Genomic DNA, 12,191 nt, shown 5'->3' with positions numbered 1-12,191 from the left:
AACCCAAGATGACTTAATATTTTTTACGATAGAACATTCTCTATACGGGGTGTTACAAAAAGGTACGGCCAAACTTTCAGGAAACATTCCTCACACACAAAGAAAGAAAATATGTTATGTGGACATGTGTCCGGAAACACTTACTTTTCATGTTAGAGCTCATTTTATTACTTCTCTTCAAATCACATTAATCATGGAATGATAACACACAGCAACAGAACGTACCAGTGTGACTTCAAACACTTTGTTACAGGAAATGTTCAAAATGTCCTCCGTTAGCGAGGATACATGCATCCACCCTCCGTCGCATGGAATCCCTGATGCGCTGATGCAGCCCTGGAGAAAGGCGTATTGTATCGCAGCCGTCCACAATACGAGCGCGTAGAGTCTCTACATTTGGTACCGGCGTTGGTAGACAAGAGCTTTCAAATGCCCCCATAAATGAAAGTCAAGAGGGTTGAGGTCAGGAGAGCGTGGAGGCTATGGAATTCGTCCGCCTCTACCAATCCATCGGTCACCGAATCTATTGTTGAGAAGCGTACTAACACTTCGACTGAAATGTGCAGGAGCTTCATCGTGCATGAACCACATGTTGTGTCGTACTTGTAAAGGCAGGTGTTCTAGCAGCACAGGTAGAGTATCCCGTATGAAATCACTATAACGTGCTCCATTGAGCGTAGGTGAAAGAACATGGGGCCCAATCAAGACATCACCAACAATGCCTGCCCAAACGTTCACAGAAAATCTGTGTTGATGACGTGATTGCACAATTGCGTGCGGATTCTCGTCAGCTCACCCATGTTGATAGTGAAAATTTACAATTTGATCAGGTTGGAATAAAGCCTCATCCGTAAAGAGAACATTTGCACTGAAATGAGGATTGACACATTGTTGGCTGAACCATTGGCAGAAGTGTACCCGTGGAGGCCAATCAGCTGCTGATAGTGCCTGCACACGCTGTACATGGTACGGAAACAACTGGTTCTCCCGTAGCACTCTCCATACAGTGACGTGGTCAACGTTACCTTGTACAGCAGCAACTTCTCTGACTCTGACATTAGGGTTATCGTCAACCGCACGAAGAATTGCCTCGTCCATTGCAGCTGTCCTCGTCGTTCTAGGTCTTCCCCAGTCGCGAGTCATAGGCTGGAATGTTCCGTGCTCCCTAAGACGCCGTTCAATTGCTTCGAACGTCTTCCTGTCGGGACACCTTCGTTCTGGACATCTGTCTCGATACATACGTACCGCGCCACGGCTATTGCCCCGTGCTAATCCATACATCAAATGAGCATCTGCCAACTCCGCATTTGTAAACATTGCACTGACTGCAAAACCACGTTCGTGATGAACACTAACCTGTTGATGCTACGTACTGATGTGCTTGATGCTAGTACTGTAGAGCAATGAGTCGCATGTCAACACAAGCACCGAAGTGAACTTTACCTTCCTTCAATTGGGCCAACTGGCGGTGAATCGAGGAAGTACAGTACATACTGTCGAAACTAAAATGAGCTCTAACATGGAAATTAAGCGTTTCCGGACACATGTCCACATAACATCTTTTCTGTATTTGTGTGTGAGGAATGTTTCCTGGAAGTTTGGCCGTACCTTTTTGTAACACCCTGTATGAGATACAGAATTTAATAAGTGTAAAGCCGTAATAAAGGCAGAAGTAAATTTATACAACAGTACGAGAACAGATTAGAAGGGCCTTAAATACCGAATGGTGAAAATAAAACATGATTTATACATGACTGATTAGAAAAAAAACGCTGGAACCACACCTGAAACAATGAAAAACAATTTAGCTCCAGTATCTCGGCATGACAGTTTTAAGCTGAGGAACACACATCAATTGAAGATTAAACACTTTTTTTTTCTATAGCACAAGAATAATTAAGTTACAACAGATTGAGGTACAGGGTGATTACAAATGATTCAAGCGATTTCACAGCTCAACAATAACTTTATTATTTGAGATATTTTCACAATGCTTTGCACACACATACAAAAACTCCAAAAGTTTTTTTAGGCATTCACAAATGTTCGATATGTGCCCCTTTAGTGATTCGGCAGACATCAAGCCGATAATCAAGTTCCTCCCACATTCGGCGCAGCTTGTCCCCATCAATGAGTTCGAAAGCATCGTTGATGCGAGCTCGCAGTTCTGGCACGTTTCTTGGTAGAGGAGGTTTAAACACTGAATCTTTCACATAACCCCACAGAAAGAAATCGCATGGGGTTAAGTCGGGAGAGCATGGAGGCCATGACATGAATTGCTGATCATGATCTCCACCACGACCGATCCATCGGTTTTCCAATCTCCTGTTTAAGAAATGCCGAACATCATGATGGAAGTGCGGTGGAGCACCATCCTGTTGAAAGATGAAGTGGGCGCTGTCGGTCTCCAGTTGTGGCGTGAGCCAATTTTCCAGCATGTCCTGTAACCGTTTCTTCGCTCACTGCAGGCCGACCCGTTGATTTCCCCTTACAGAGGCATCCAGAAGCTTTAAACTGCGCATACCATCGCCGAATGGAGTTAGCAGTTGGTGGATCTTTGTTGAACTTCGTCCTGAAGTGTCGTTGCACTGTTATGACTGACTGATGTGAGTGCATTTCAAGCACGACATACGCTTTCTCGGCTCCTGTCGCCATTTTGTCTCACTGCGCTCTCGAGTGCTCTGGCGGCAGAAACCTGCAGTGCGGCTTCAGCCGAACAAAACTTTATGAGTTTTTCTACGTATCTGTAGTGTGTCGTGACCGTATGTCAATGAATGGAGCTACAGTGAATTTATGAAATCGCTTCAATCATTTGTAATAGCCCTGTATATGTTGGCATCCCAACACAGGTAAAATTTGCTTAAGGTGAAGGTCACAAGCTAACGGATACAAATCGAGAATTATTCCAAGTATAAACTTCACTTGAACAGCGACAGTAAGCAGTTGGAGGAAACAGCGCGAAAGACGTAATGTGAGGAGGGCCATGCGAGAGGCGTTCAATGAATTCGAAAGTAAAGTTCTATGTACTGACTTGGCAGAAAATCCTAAGAAATTTTGGTCTTATGTCAAAGTGGTAGGTGGATCAAAACAAAATGTCCAGACACTCTGTGACCAAAATGGTACTGGAACAGAGGATGACAGACTAAAGGCCGAAATACTAAACGACTTTTTCCAAATCTGTTTCACAGAGGAAGACTGCACTGTAGTTCCTTCTCTAGATTGTCGCACAGATGACAAAATGGTAGATATCGAAATAGACGACAGAGGGATAGAGAAACAATTAAAATCGCTCAAAAGAGGAAAGGCCGCTGGACCTGATGGGATACCAGTTCTATTTTACACAGAGTACGCGAAGGAACTTGCCCCCCTTCTTGTAGCGGTGTACCGTAGGTGTCTAGAAGAGCGTAGCGTTCCAAAGGAATGGAAAGGGGCACGGATCGTCCCCGTTTTCAAGAAGGGACGTCGAACAGATGTGCAGAACTATAGACCTATATCTCTAACGTCGATCAGTTGTAGATTTTGGAACACGTTTTATGATCGAGCATAATGACTTTTGTGCAGACTAGAAATCTACTCTGTAGGAATCATCAGGGGTTTCGAAAAAGACGATTGTGTGAAACCCAGCTCGCGCTATTCGTCCACGAGACTCAGAGGGCCATAGACACGGGTTCCCAGGCAGATGCCGTGTTTCTTGACTTCCGCAAGGCGTTCGATACAGTTCCCTACAGTCGTTTAATGAACAAAGTAAGAGCATATGGACTATCAGACCAATTGTGTGATTGGATTGAAGAGTTCCTAGATAACAGAACGCAGCGTGTCATTCTCAATGGAGAGAAGGCTTCCAAAGTAAGAGTGATTTCAGGTGTGCCGCAGGGGAGTGTCGTAGGACCGTTGCTATTCACAATATACATAAATGACCTTGTGGATGACATCGGAAGTTCACTGAGGCTTTTTGCGGATGATGCTGTGGTATATCGAGAGGTTGTAACAATGGAAAATTGTACTGAAATGCAGGAGGATCTGCAGCGAATTGACGCATGGTGCAGGGAATGGCAATTGAATCTCAATGTACACAAGTGTAATGTGCTGCGAATACATAGAAAGATCCCTTATCAGTTAGCTACAATATAGCAGGTCCACAACTGGAAGCAGTTAATTCCATATATTATCTGGGAGTACGTATTAGGAGTGATTTAAAATGGAATGATCATATAAAGTTGATCGTCGGTAAAGCAGATGCCAGACTGAGATTCATTGGATGAATCCTAAGGAAATGCAATCCGAAAACAAAGGAAGTAGGTTACAGTACGCTTGTTCGCCCACTGCTTGAATACTGCTCAGCAGTGTGTGATCCGTACCAAGTGGGGTTGATAGAAGAGATAGAGAAGATCCAACGGAGAGCAGCGCGCTTCGTTACAGGATCATTTAATAATTACGAAAGCGCTACGGAGATGATAGATAAACTTGAAACACGTATGTATTCATTACCAGCGATGGCAGGGCATGACAGAATCTCTGACCAGAGAGTTATTTATCGTAGTAGCACGTAGCGACTCGGCAGGAACAGTTGTTGTGTGTAGCGAGTCGGGAGAAGTTGTAGTCAGTCGACAGTAGTAGCGAGTGGATAGTTGTACTGAGCAGAAGTCGGCATGCGTCGGCGGCGTGCTCTTCTCGCACTCTGGTCACGGTTCGGGACGATGTATATTGTTATAGAAGGTAAAGACGCAGCACTGCGCACATCTAGTAATGTATGTTAATTGTAATTAATTTGTTCAAAAAATGCCCCAATAATAATTTTTTTATAAAGTAACTTTTTTAAAGAAAAACATTCATTTCAATTTAAAGAATATTTCCTATGCATTTCCTCCAAGAATCAAAATTAAATATACGCCAGCACTGCACGAAGCTATGTAGAAGAATGTCATTAAGAGCAGATATAGATGCAGTTTTTTATTGAGGTAAGAATTTTTGCTTTTTTATTCTGAATACAGGCCCGAAGGTCACCGCTGCTGTCCTTATAAAATTTATCAGGCTTAATTATTTCTGTTGAGATGTTACATACGGTTCATGGTTCATTATGTAATTAATATTATTGTGGGTTTATGATCAATCATCATTCTTTAATTTTGTAGGGAAGTTAACATTCTGACACATTTTTATTATCATCATTCATTTATTACATTTTTGTGGGGAGGTTACAAACTCCAGTGGAAGACTCTGCAGGAGAGACGCTCAGTAGCTCGGTACGAGCTTTTGTTGAAGTTTCGAGAACATACCTTCACCGAGGAGTCAAGCAGTATACTGCTCCCTCCTACGTATATCTCGCGAAGAGACCATGAGGATAAAATCAGGGAGATTAGAACCCACACAGAGGCATACCGACAATCCTTCTTTCCACGAACAGTACGAGACTGGAATAGGAGGGAGAACAGATGGAGGTACTCAAGGTACCCTCCGTCACACACCGTCAGGTGGCTTGCGGAGTATGGATGTAGATGTAGATGTAGAAAATCAGACAGCGGCGAGGGCTGCCGAGCGTACGCACACCAGATGACGTGAAGAGCCCGGCTGAGCAAGCCGACGGGGCGTAAGTAAGCGGGTCCCGACCGTGCGTAGCACGCACGAGCAATGGGGGACAAGAGACTTACTAACGACGGCTCCCCGCAGCACAGATTATTTTAATTAGACGGAATTCCAACACACAGCTGTGCATCAAATAGATACGAGGGTTGTCCAGAAAGTAAGTTCCGATCGGTCGCGAAATGGAAATCACAGTGAAAACCAGAAACGTTTTATTTCGAGCAGTTAGGTACACCTTCATCCTACTTCTCTACATAGTCGCGTCTCCAACTTTGAGTTTTGTCGTAGTGTTTTATCAACTTTCCAATATCCTCGTCATAGAAAGCAGCCGCCTGTGCTTTCGGCCAGTTATCCTCCCTGGTCTGCAGCTCGTTGTCTGTGGAAAAATTTTGTCTTCATAGGCAGCGGTTCTTGTGAGCAGAGATGAGACTCAGGGGGAGCCAATTGCGGACTGTATTGTGGGTGATCAAACACTTCTGGTCGGAAACGTTGCAGGAGCGTCTTCATTGCCCCTGCAGTGTGCGGCCGAGAATTGGCATGACGAAGGAACTGCTCGACAGTTGTGTTATGTGGGCTGCATGACACAGGCGAAATCTCAAACCAGGCCCTCATACTTGGCGGAGACGCTATTCAATACGCGTCTTTACGTGCTCACTGTTCATTCAAAACTGAAAAGAGCGACGCGACACGATCGACGGGCGTACTAGAGACACTGCCCAACACATCTGTGCAAAGCTTTACCGGACTTCCCCAGTGGTTTGAATTTCGCGACAGATCGGAATTTACTTTCTGGATAACCCTCGTAAGTCTCAGAGTAGAATTAATTACTCTGAACTCTAACCCAACACCATAAAAGTTAACTGCTTTTTAATAAGTTAACCAAAAGATTTAACAAACCAACAACAAATATTTTAAAAAAGTTGTTGCAGCAATAAGAAGGTAATATAAAAAAAAATTTGTTTGCAGCAAACCATTAGCACAGCCACAAGGATACTTGCATGATATTCAAAGCTCTTCAGTATTCACATTAGTCCATAGCCGTTCGGAAAGAACAAATGCTTTCTGGAATGGTCTAAAATCTATCTGAGCGACTTACATAGAACAGACACACCATGTAATATCTTAGACAGCGTAGACCTTTAGTACTGGCTTCAAAGAAACCAGAACAACAAAAGCGATTTATAAATTGGGAAATAAAAATAGCAAAACAGACACACATTCTGATATGAAGAATTAATCATCTGTGGTAACTGGTAATAATAGAGATTTCGCTGCGCCTCCAATTGAAAATTACAAGATCAATCAACAACATGGCGAATGGACCGCTCAGCACTGGCTGCACGTTCTCTTCACCGATGAGTGTCGCATATCCCTTAACCAGACAATCGTCGGAGACGTGTTTGGAGGCAACCCGGCCAGGTTTTAAGCCTTAGACACTGTCCAGCGAGTGCAGCAAGTTGGAGGTCCCCTGCTGTTTCGGGGTGGTATTATGAGGGGCCGATGGACGCCTTTGGTGGTCTTGGAAGACGCCGTAACGTCTGTATGGTACGTGAATTCCATCCTCCGACCGATGATGCAACCATATCGGCAGCATACTGGCGAGACATTCGTCTTCATGGACGACAATTCGCGTCCCCATCGTGCACATCTTGTGAATGACTTCCGTCAGGATAACGACATCGCTCGAGTAGGGTGGCCATCATGTTCTCCAGACATGAACCCTATCGACATGCCTGGGATACATTGAAAAGAGCTGTTTATGGACGACGTGACCCACCAACGACTCTGAGCGATCTACGTCGATTCGCCGTTGAGGAGTGGGACAATCTGGACCAACAGTGCCTTGTGGATAGTACGACGAGTACAGGCATACATCAGTGAAATAGAACGTCTCACTGGGTATTAGAGGTACCGGTGTGTACGGCATTCTGGACCTCCACCTCTGAGCGTCTCGCTGTATGGTGGTACAACATGCAATGTGTGGTTTTCATGACCAATAAAAAGGGCAGAAGTGATGTTTATGTTGATCTCCATTCTAATTTTCTGTGGAAGTTCCGGCACCCTCGGAACCGAGGTGAAGCAAAACTTTTTTTGATGTGTGTGTGATTCTCACAGTCTAATTTCATTCACCGACATTACATCATCCTTGTTCTACTTTTACTGATCCCCATTTTTTGTTTATTGTTGTTTTCAGACATTATTCATTTAGCCAGTCTCAAATATTTGATATGTTATAATTTAAGTATGTTAGATTTTAAAAGGTACATCCAATCATATTCATCACACAGAGAACACTCTCTCTCTCTCTCTCTCTCTCTCTCTCTCTCTCTCTCTCACACACACACACACACATATACAGGGTGAGTCACCTAACGTTACCACTGGATATATTTCGTAAACCACATCAAATACTGACGAACCGATACCACAGACCGAACCTGAGGAGAGGGGCTAGTGTAATTGTTTAATACAAACCATACAAAAATGCACGAAAGTATGTTTTTTAACACAAACCTACATTTTTTAAAATGAAACCACGTTAGTTTTGTTAGCACATCTGAACATATAAACAAATACGTAATCAGTGCCGTTTGTTGCATTGTAAAATGTTAATTACATCCGGAGATATTGTAACCTAAAGTAGACGCTTGAAACCTCCGACGTTCAGTTGCGTGTTGTAACAAACATGGGCCACGGTCTGCGAGCAGCATCTGCAGGGACATGTTTACGATGTCGACCGTGTTTACGAGTGTGGCTGTAGTACACTGTTGTGGTTTGGTCTAGCTGTCGCAGTGTCCGCATGTAGCACTTGCTGCTATTGTTATTCTGCATTCGTCTCCGCACGCAGACCAACTGTAGTAAACCGTGTTACCAGACGTCTGTGATAGTGTAGTGTTGTAGGAACTGTGACCATGGTGTATTCGAACTCTGAAAAGGCGGAGATGATACTCATCTATGGCGAGTGTCGACTAAATGCAGCTGAAGCCTGCAGGGTGTATGCAGAACGGTACCCGGACAGAGAGCATCCAACGTGCCGCCCGCACATTGCAAAACATCTACCGCCAACTGTATGCAACAGGTATGGTCGTAGCACGCAAACGGGTCCGTAACAGGCCCGTCACAGGAGAAGCGGGTGGAGTTGGTGTGTTAGCTGCTGTTGCCATGAACCCACACATGAGTACACGGGACATTGCGAGAGCCGGTGGACTGAGTCAAAGTAGTGTCATGCGTATACTGCATCGTCACCGCTTTCACCCGTTTCATGTGTCGCTACATCAGCAATTACGTGGTGATGACTTTAATCATCGAGTGCAATTCTGTCAATGGGCATTAACAGAGAATGTGTTGCAGCTCTACCTGTTTACCGATGAAGCGGGTTTAACAAACCACGGGGCAGTGAATCTACGTAACATGCATTACTGCTCCGTGGACAATCCTCGCTGGCTCAGACAGGTAGAGCGACAGCGACCGTGGACTGTAAATGTATGGTGCGGAATCATTGGCGACCACCTCATTGGTCCTCACTTCATTGCAGGGGCCCAAACAGCTGCAACATACATCGCGTTTCTACAGAATGATCTGCCAACGTTGCTCGAAAATGTCCCACTGGAAACGCATCGACGTATGTGGTATTAGCATGATGGTGCACCTGCACATTCCGCAATTAACACTAGGCTGACCCTTGACAGGATGTTCGACGGACGTTTCATAGGACGTGGAGGACGCATAAATTGGCCAGCCCGTTCTCCTGATCTTACACCTCTGGACTTCTTTCTGTGGGGTACGTTAAAGGAGAATGTGTACCGTGATGTGCCTACAACCCCAGAGGATATGAAACAACGTATTGTGGCAGCCTGCGGCGACATTACACGAGATGTACTGCGGCGTGTACAACATTCATTACGCCAGAGCTTGCAATTGTGTGCAGCAAATGATGGCCACCACATTGAACATCTATTGGCCTGACATGTCGGGACACACTCTATTCCACTCCGTAATTCAAAACGGAAACCACGTGTGTACGTGTACCTCACCCCTCATGGTAATGTACATGTGCGTCAGTGAAAAAGACCAATAAAAAGTGTTAGCATGCGGACGTAATGTGCTGTTCCAGTCTCTTCTGTACCTAAGGTCCATCACCGTTCCCTTTGGATTCCTACGTAATTCGGTGCTCTCCGATACACACGATCGAACAGCGGAGGAGTGGTACTCAAGCGTCAGCTTTAGTTTACAATATCTCTGGATGTAATTATCATTTTGCAATGCAACAAACGGCACTGATTACGTATTTGTTTATATGTTCAGATGTGCTAACAAAACTAACGGGGTTCCATTTAAAAAAACGTAGGTTTGTGTTAAAAAACATACTTCCGTGCATTTTTTTATGATTTGTATTAACCAATTACACTAGCCCCACTCTTCACGATCGGTCTGTGGAATCGGTTCGTCAGTATTTGATGTGGTTTACGAAATATATCCAGCGGTAATGTTAGGTGACTCACCCTGTATGTATATATATATATAAGAAGAAATGCAGATGATAAACTGGCATTCATTGGACAAATATATTATACTAGAACTGGGAACTGACATGTGATTACATTTTCAAGCAATTTGGGTGCATAGATCCTGAGAAATTAGTACCCAGAACAACCACCTCTGGCCGTAATAACGGCGTTGATACGCCTGGGCATTGAGTCAGACAGAACTTGGATGGCGTGTAAAGGTACAGCTGCCCATGCAGCTTCAACACGATACCACAGTTCATCAAGAGTAGTGACTGACGTAATGTGATGAGCCAGTTAGTCGACCACCATTGACCAGACGTTTTCAGTTGGTGAGAGATCTGCCCGAAAAGCCCGTACAGGACCTGCAACATGCGGTCGTGCATTATCCTGCTGAAATGTAGGGTTTCGCAGGGATCGAATGAGGGATAGAGCCACGGCTCGTAACACATCTGAAATGTAACGTCCACTGTTGAAAGTGCCGTCAATGCGAATAAGAGGTGACCGAGACGTGTAACCAACGGCACCCCATACCATCACACCGGCTGACACGCCAATATGGCGCTGACGAATACACGCTTCCAATGTGCGTTCACCGCGTTGTTGCCAAACACGGATGCGACCATCGTGATGCTGTAAACAGAACCTGGATTCATCCGAAAAAATTACGTTTTGCCATTTGTACACCCAGGTTCGTCGCTGAGTACACCATCACAGGCGCACCTGTCTGTGATGCAGCGTCACGGGTAACCGCAGCCATGGTCTCCGAGCTGATAGTCCATGCTGCTGTAAATGTCGTCGAACTGTTCGTGCAGATGGTTGTTGTCTTGCAAACGTCCCCATCTGTAGACTCAGGGATCGAGACGTGGCTGCACGATCCGTTACAGCCATGCGGATAAGATGCCTGTCATCTCGACTGCTAGTGATACGAGGCCTTTGGGATCCAGTACGGCGTTCCGCTTTACCCTCCTGAACCCACCGATTCCATATTCTGCTAACAGTCATCGGATCTCGACCAATGCGAGCAGCAATGTCGCTGTACGATAAACCGCAATCACGATAGGCTACAATCCGACATTTATCAAAGTCGGAAACGTGATGGTACGCATTTCTCCTCCTTACACGAGGCATCACAACGTTTCACCAGGGAACGCCGGTCAACTGCTGTTTGTGTATGAGAAACTGGTTGGAAACTTTCCTCATGTCAGGAAGTTTTAGGTATCGCCACCGGCGCCAACCTTGTGTGAATGCTCTGAAAATCTAATCATTTGCATATCACAGCATCTCCTTCCTGTCGGTTAAATTTCGCGTCTGTAGCACGTCATCTTCGTGGTGTAGCAATTTTAATGGCCAGTAGTAAGACTCATACAAAATGTTTACAATGGTTTATCAGAACAATTAAACGATGATGCGTTCATCTGCCAAAAAGTGAAATTTATCTCGATGCAGTGCGATTAGTGACGTCACACTGATACGAAGATGATGTCTGCTGCCCGTGGTGTCGCAGTAACACAGTCGATGTCCTCCCCCGTGTTGCAGTGACATAAGGCCGAATCAACCAACAGGTGTATCGGTGAGAACAGCCCATGGCTCAAGCGGACATGAAACGTGGCAGCCGGAAACTTTCTGTGCTACCCACTATCCATTCCGTTGCTACACACTATCCATTGCGTGAAACCGCTCCTCCAATTCTTTTTGCGTCTCTGGCAGAATTGCAATGTCATCAGCAAATCTGCAAGTCACTGTTACTTCTGTCAGAAAATTAATTTAAGTTTTCTCCTTTGTTTCCTGAACTGCTTGCTCAGTGTTCAGAGTGAATAACATAAGGGGTAGCTATTTTGTCGAAAGTCGACATGTTGAGAAACGTGGCTGTTGTACTTAAGGTTTATAATTTATATAAAAAACAGCTACATGTGGCTGGTAGCTGTTTTTTATATAAATTATAAACCATAAGGGGTAGGTCACAACCGTGTCTCACTCCCATCTCAGCCAATGCTTTCCATTAAGGTATTTCGACTCTTACAACTGCAGTGTGGTTTATGTGTTACGAAGTCTGTTTTGAATGTATGTAACAGGTGTGTAGACTTATGTCATCTTGCTCGGATA

Source organism: Schistocerca cancellata, chromosome 10, assembly GCF_023864275.1.
Source record: "Schistocerca cancellata isolate TAMUIC-IGC-003103 chromosome 10, iqSchCanc2.1, whole genome shotgun sequence".
Taxonomy (NCBI): Eukaryota; Metazoa; Arthropoda; class Insecta; order Orthoptera; family Acrididae; genus Schistocerca; species Schistocerca cancellata.
Note: the sequence above shows the minus strand (reverse complement) of the source record.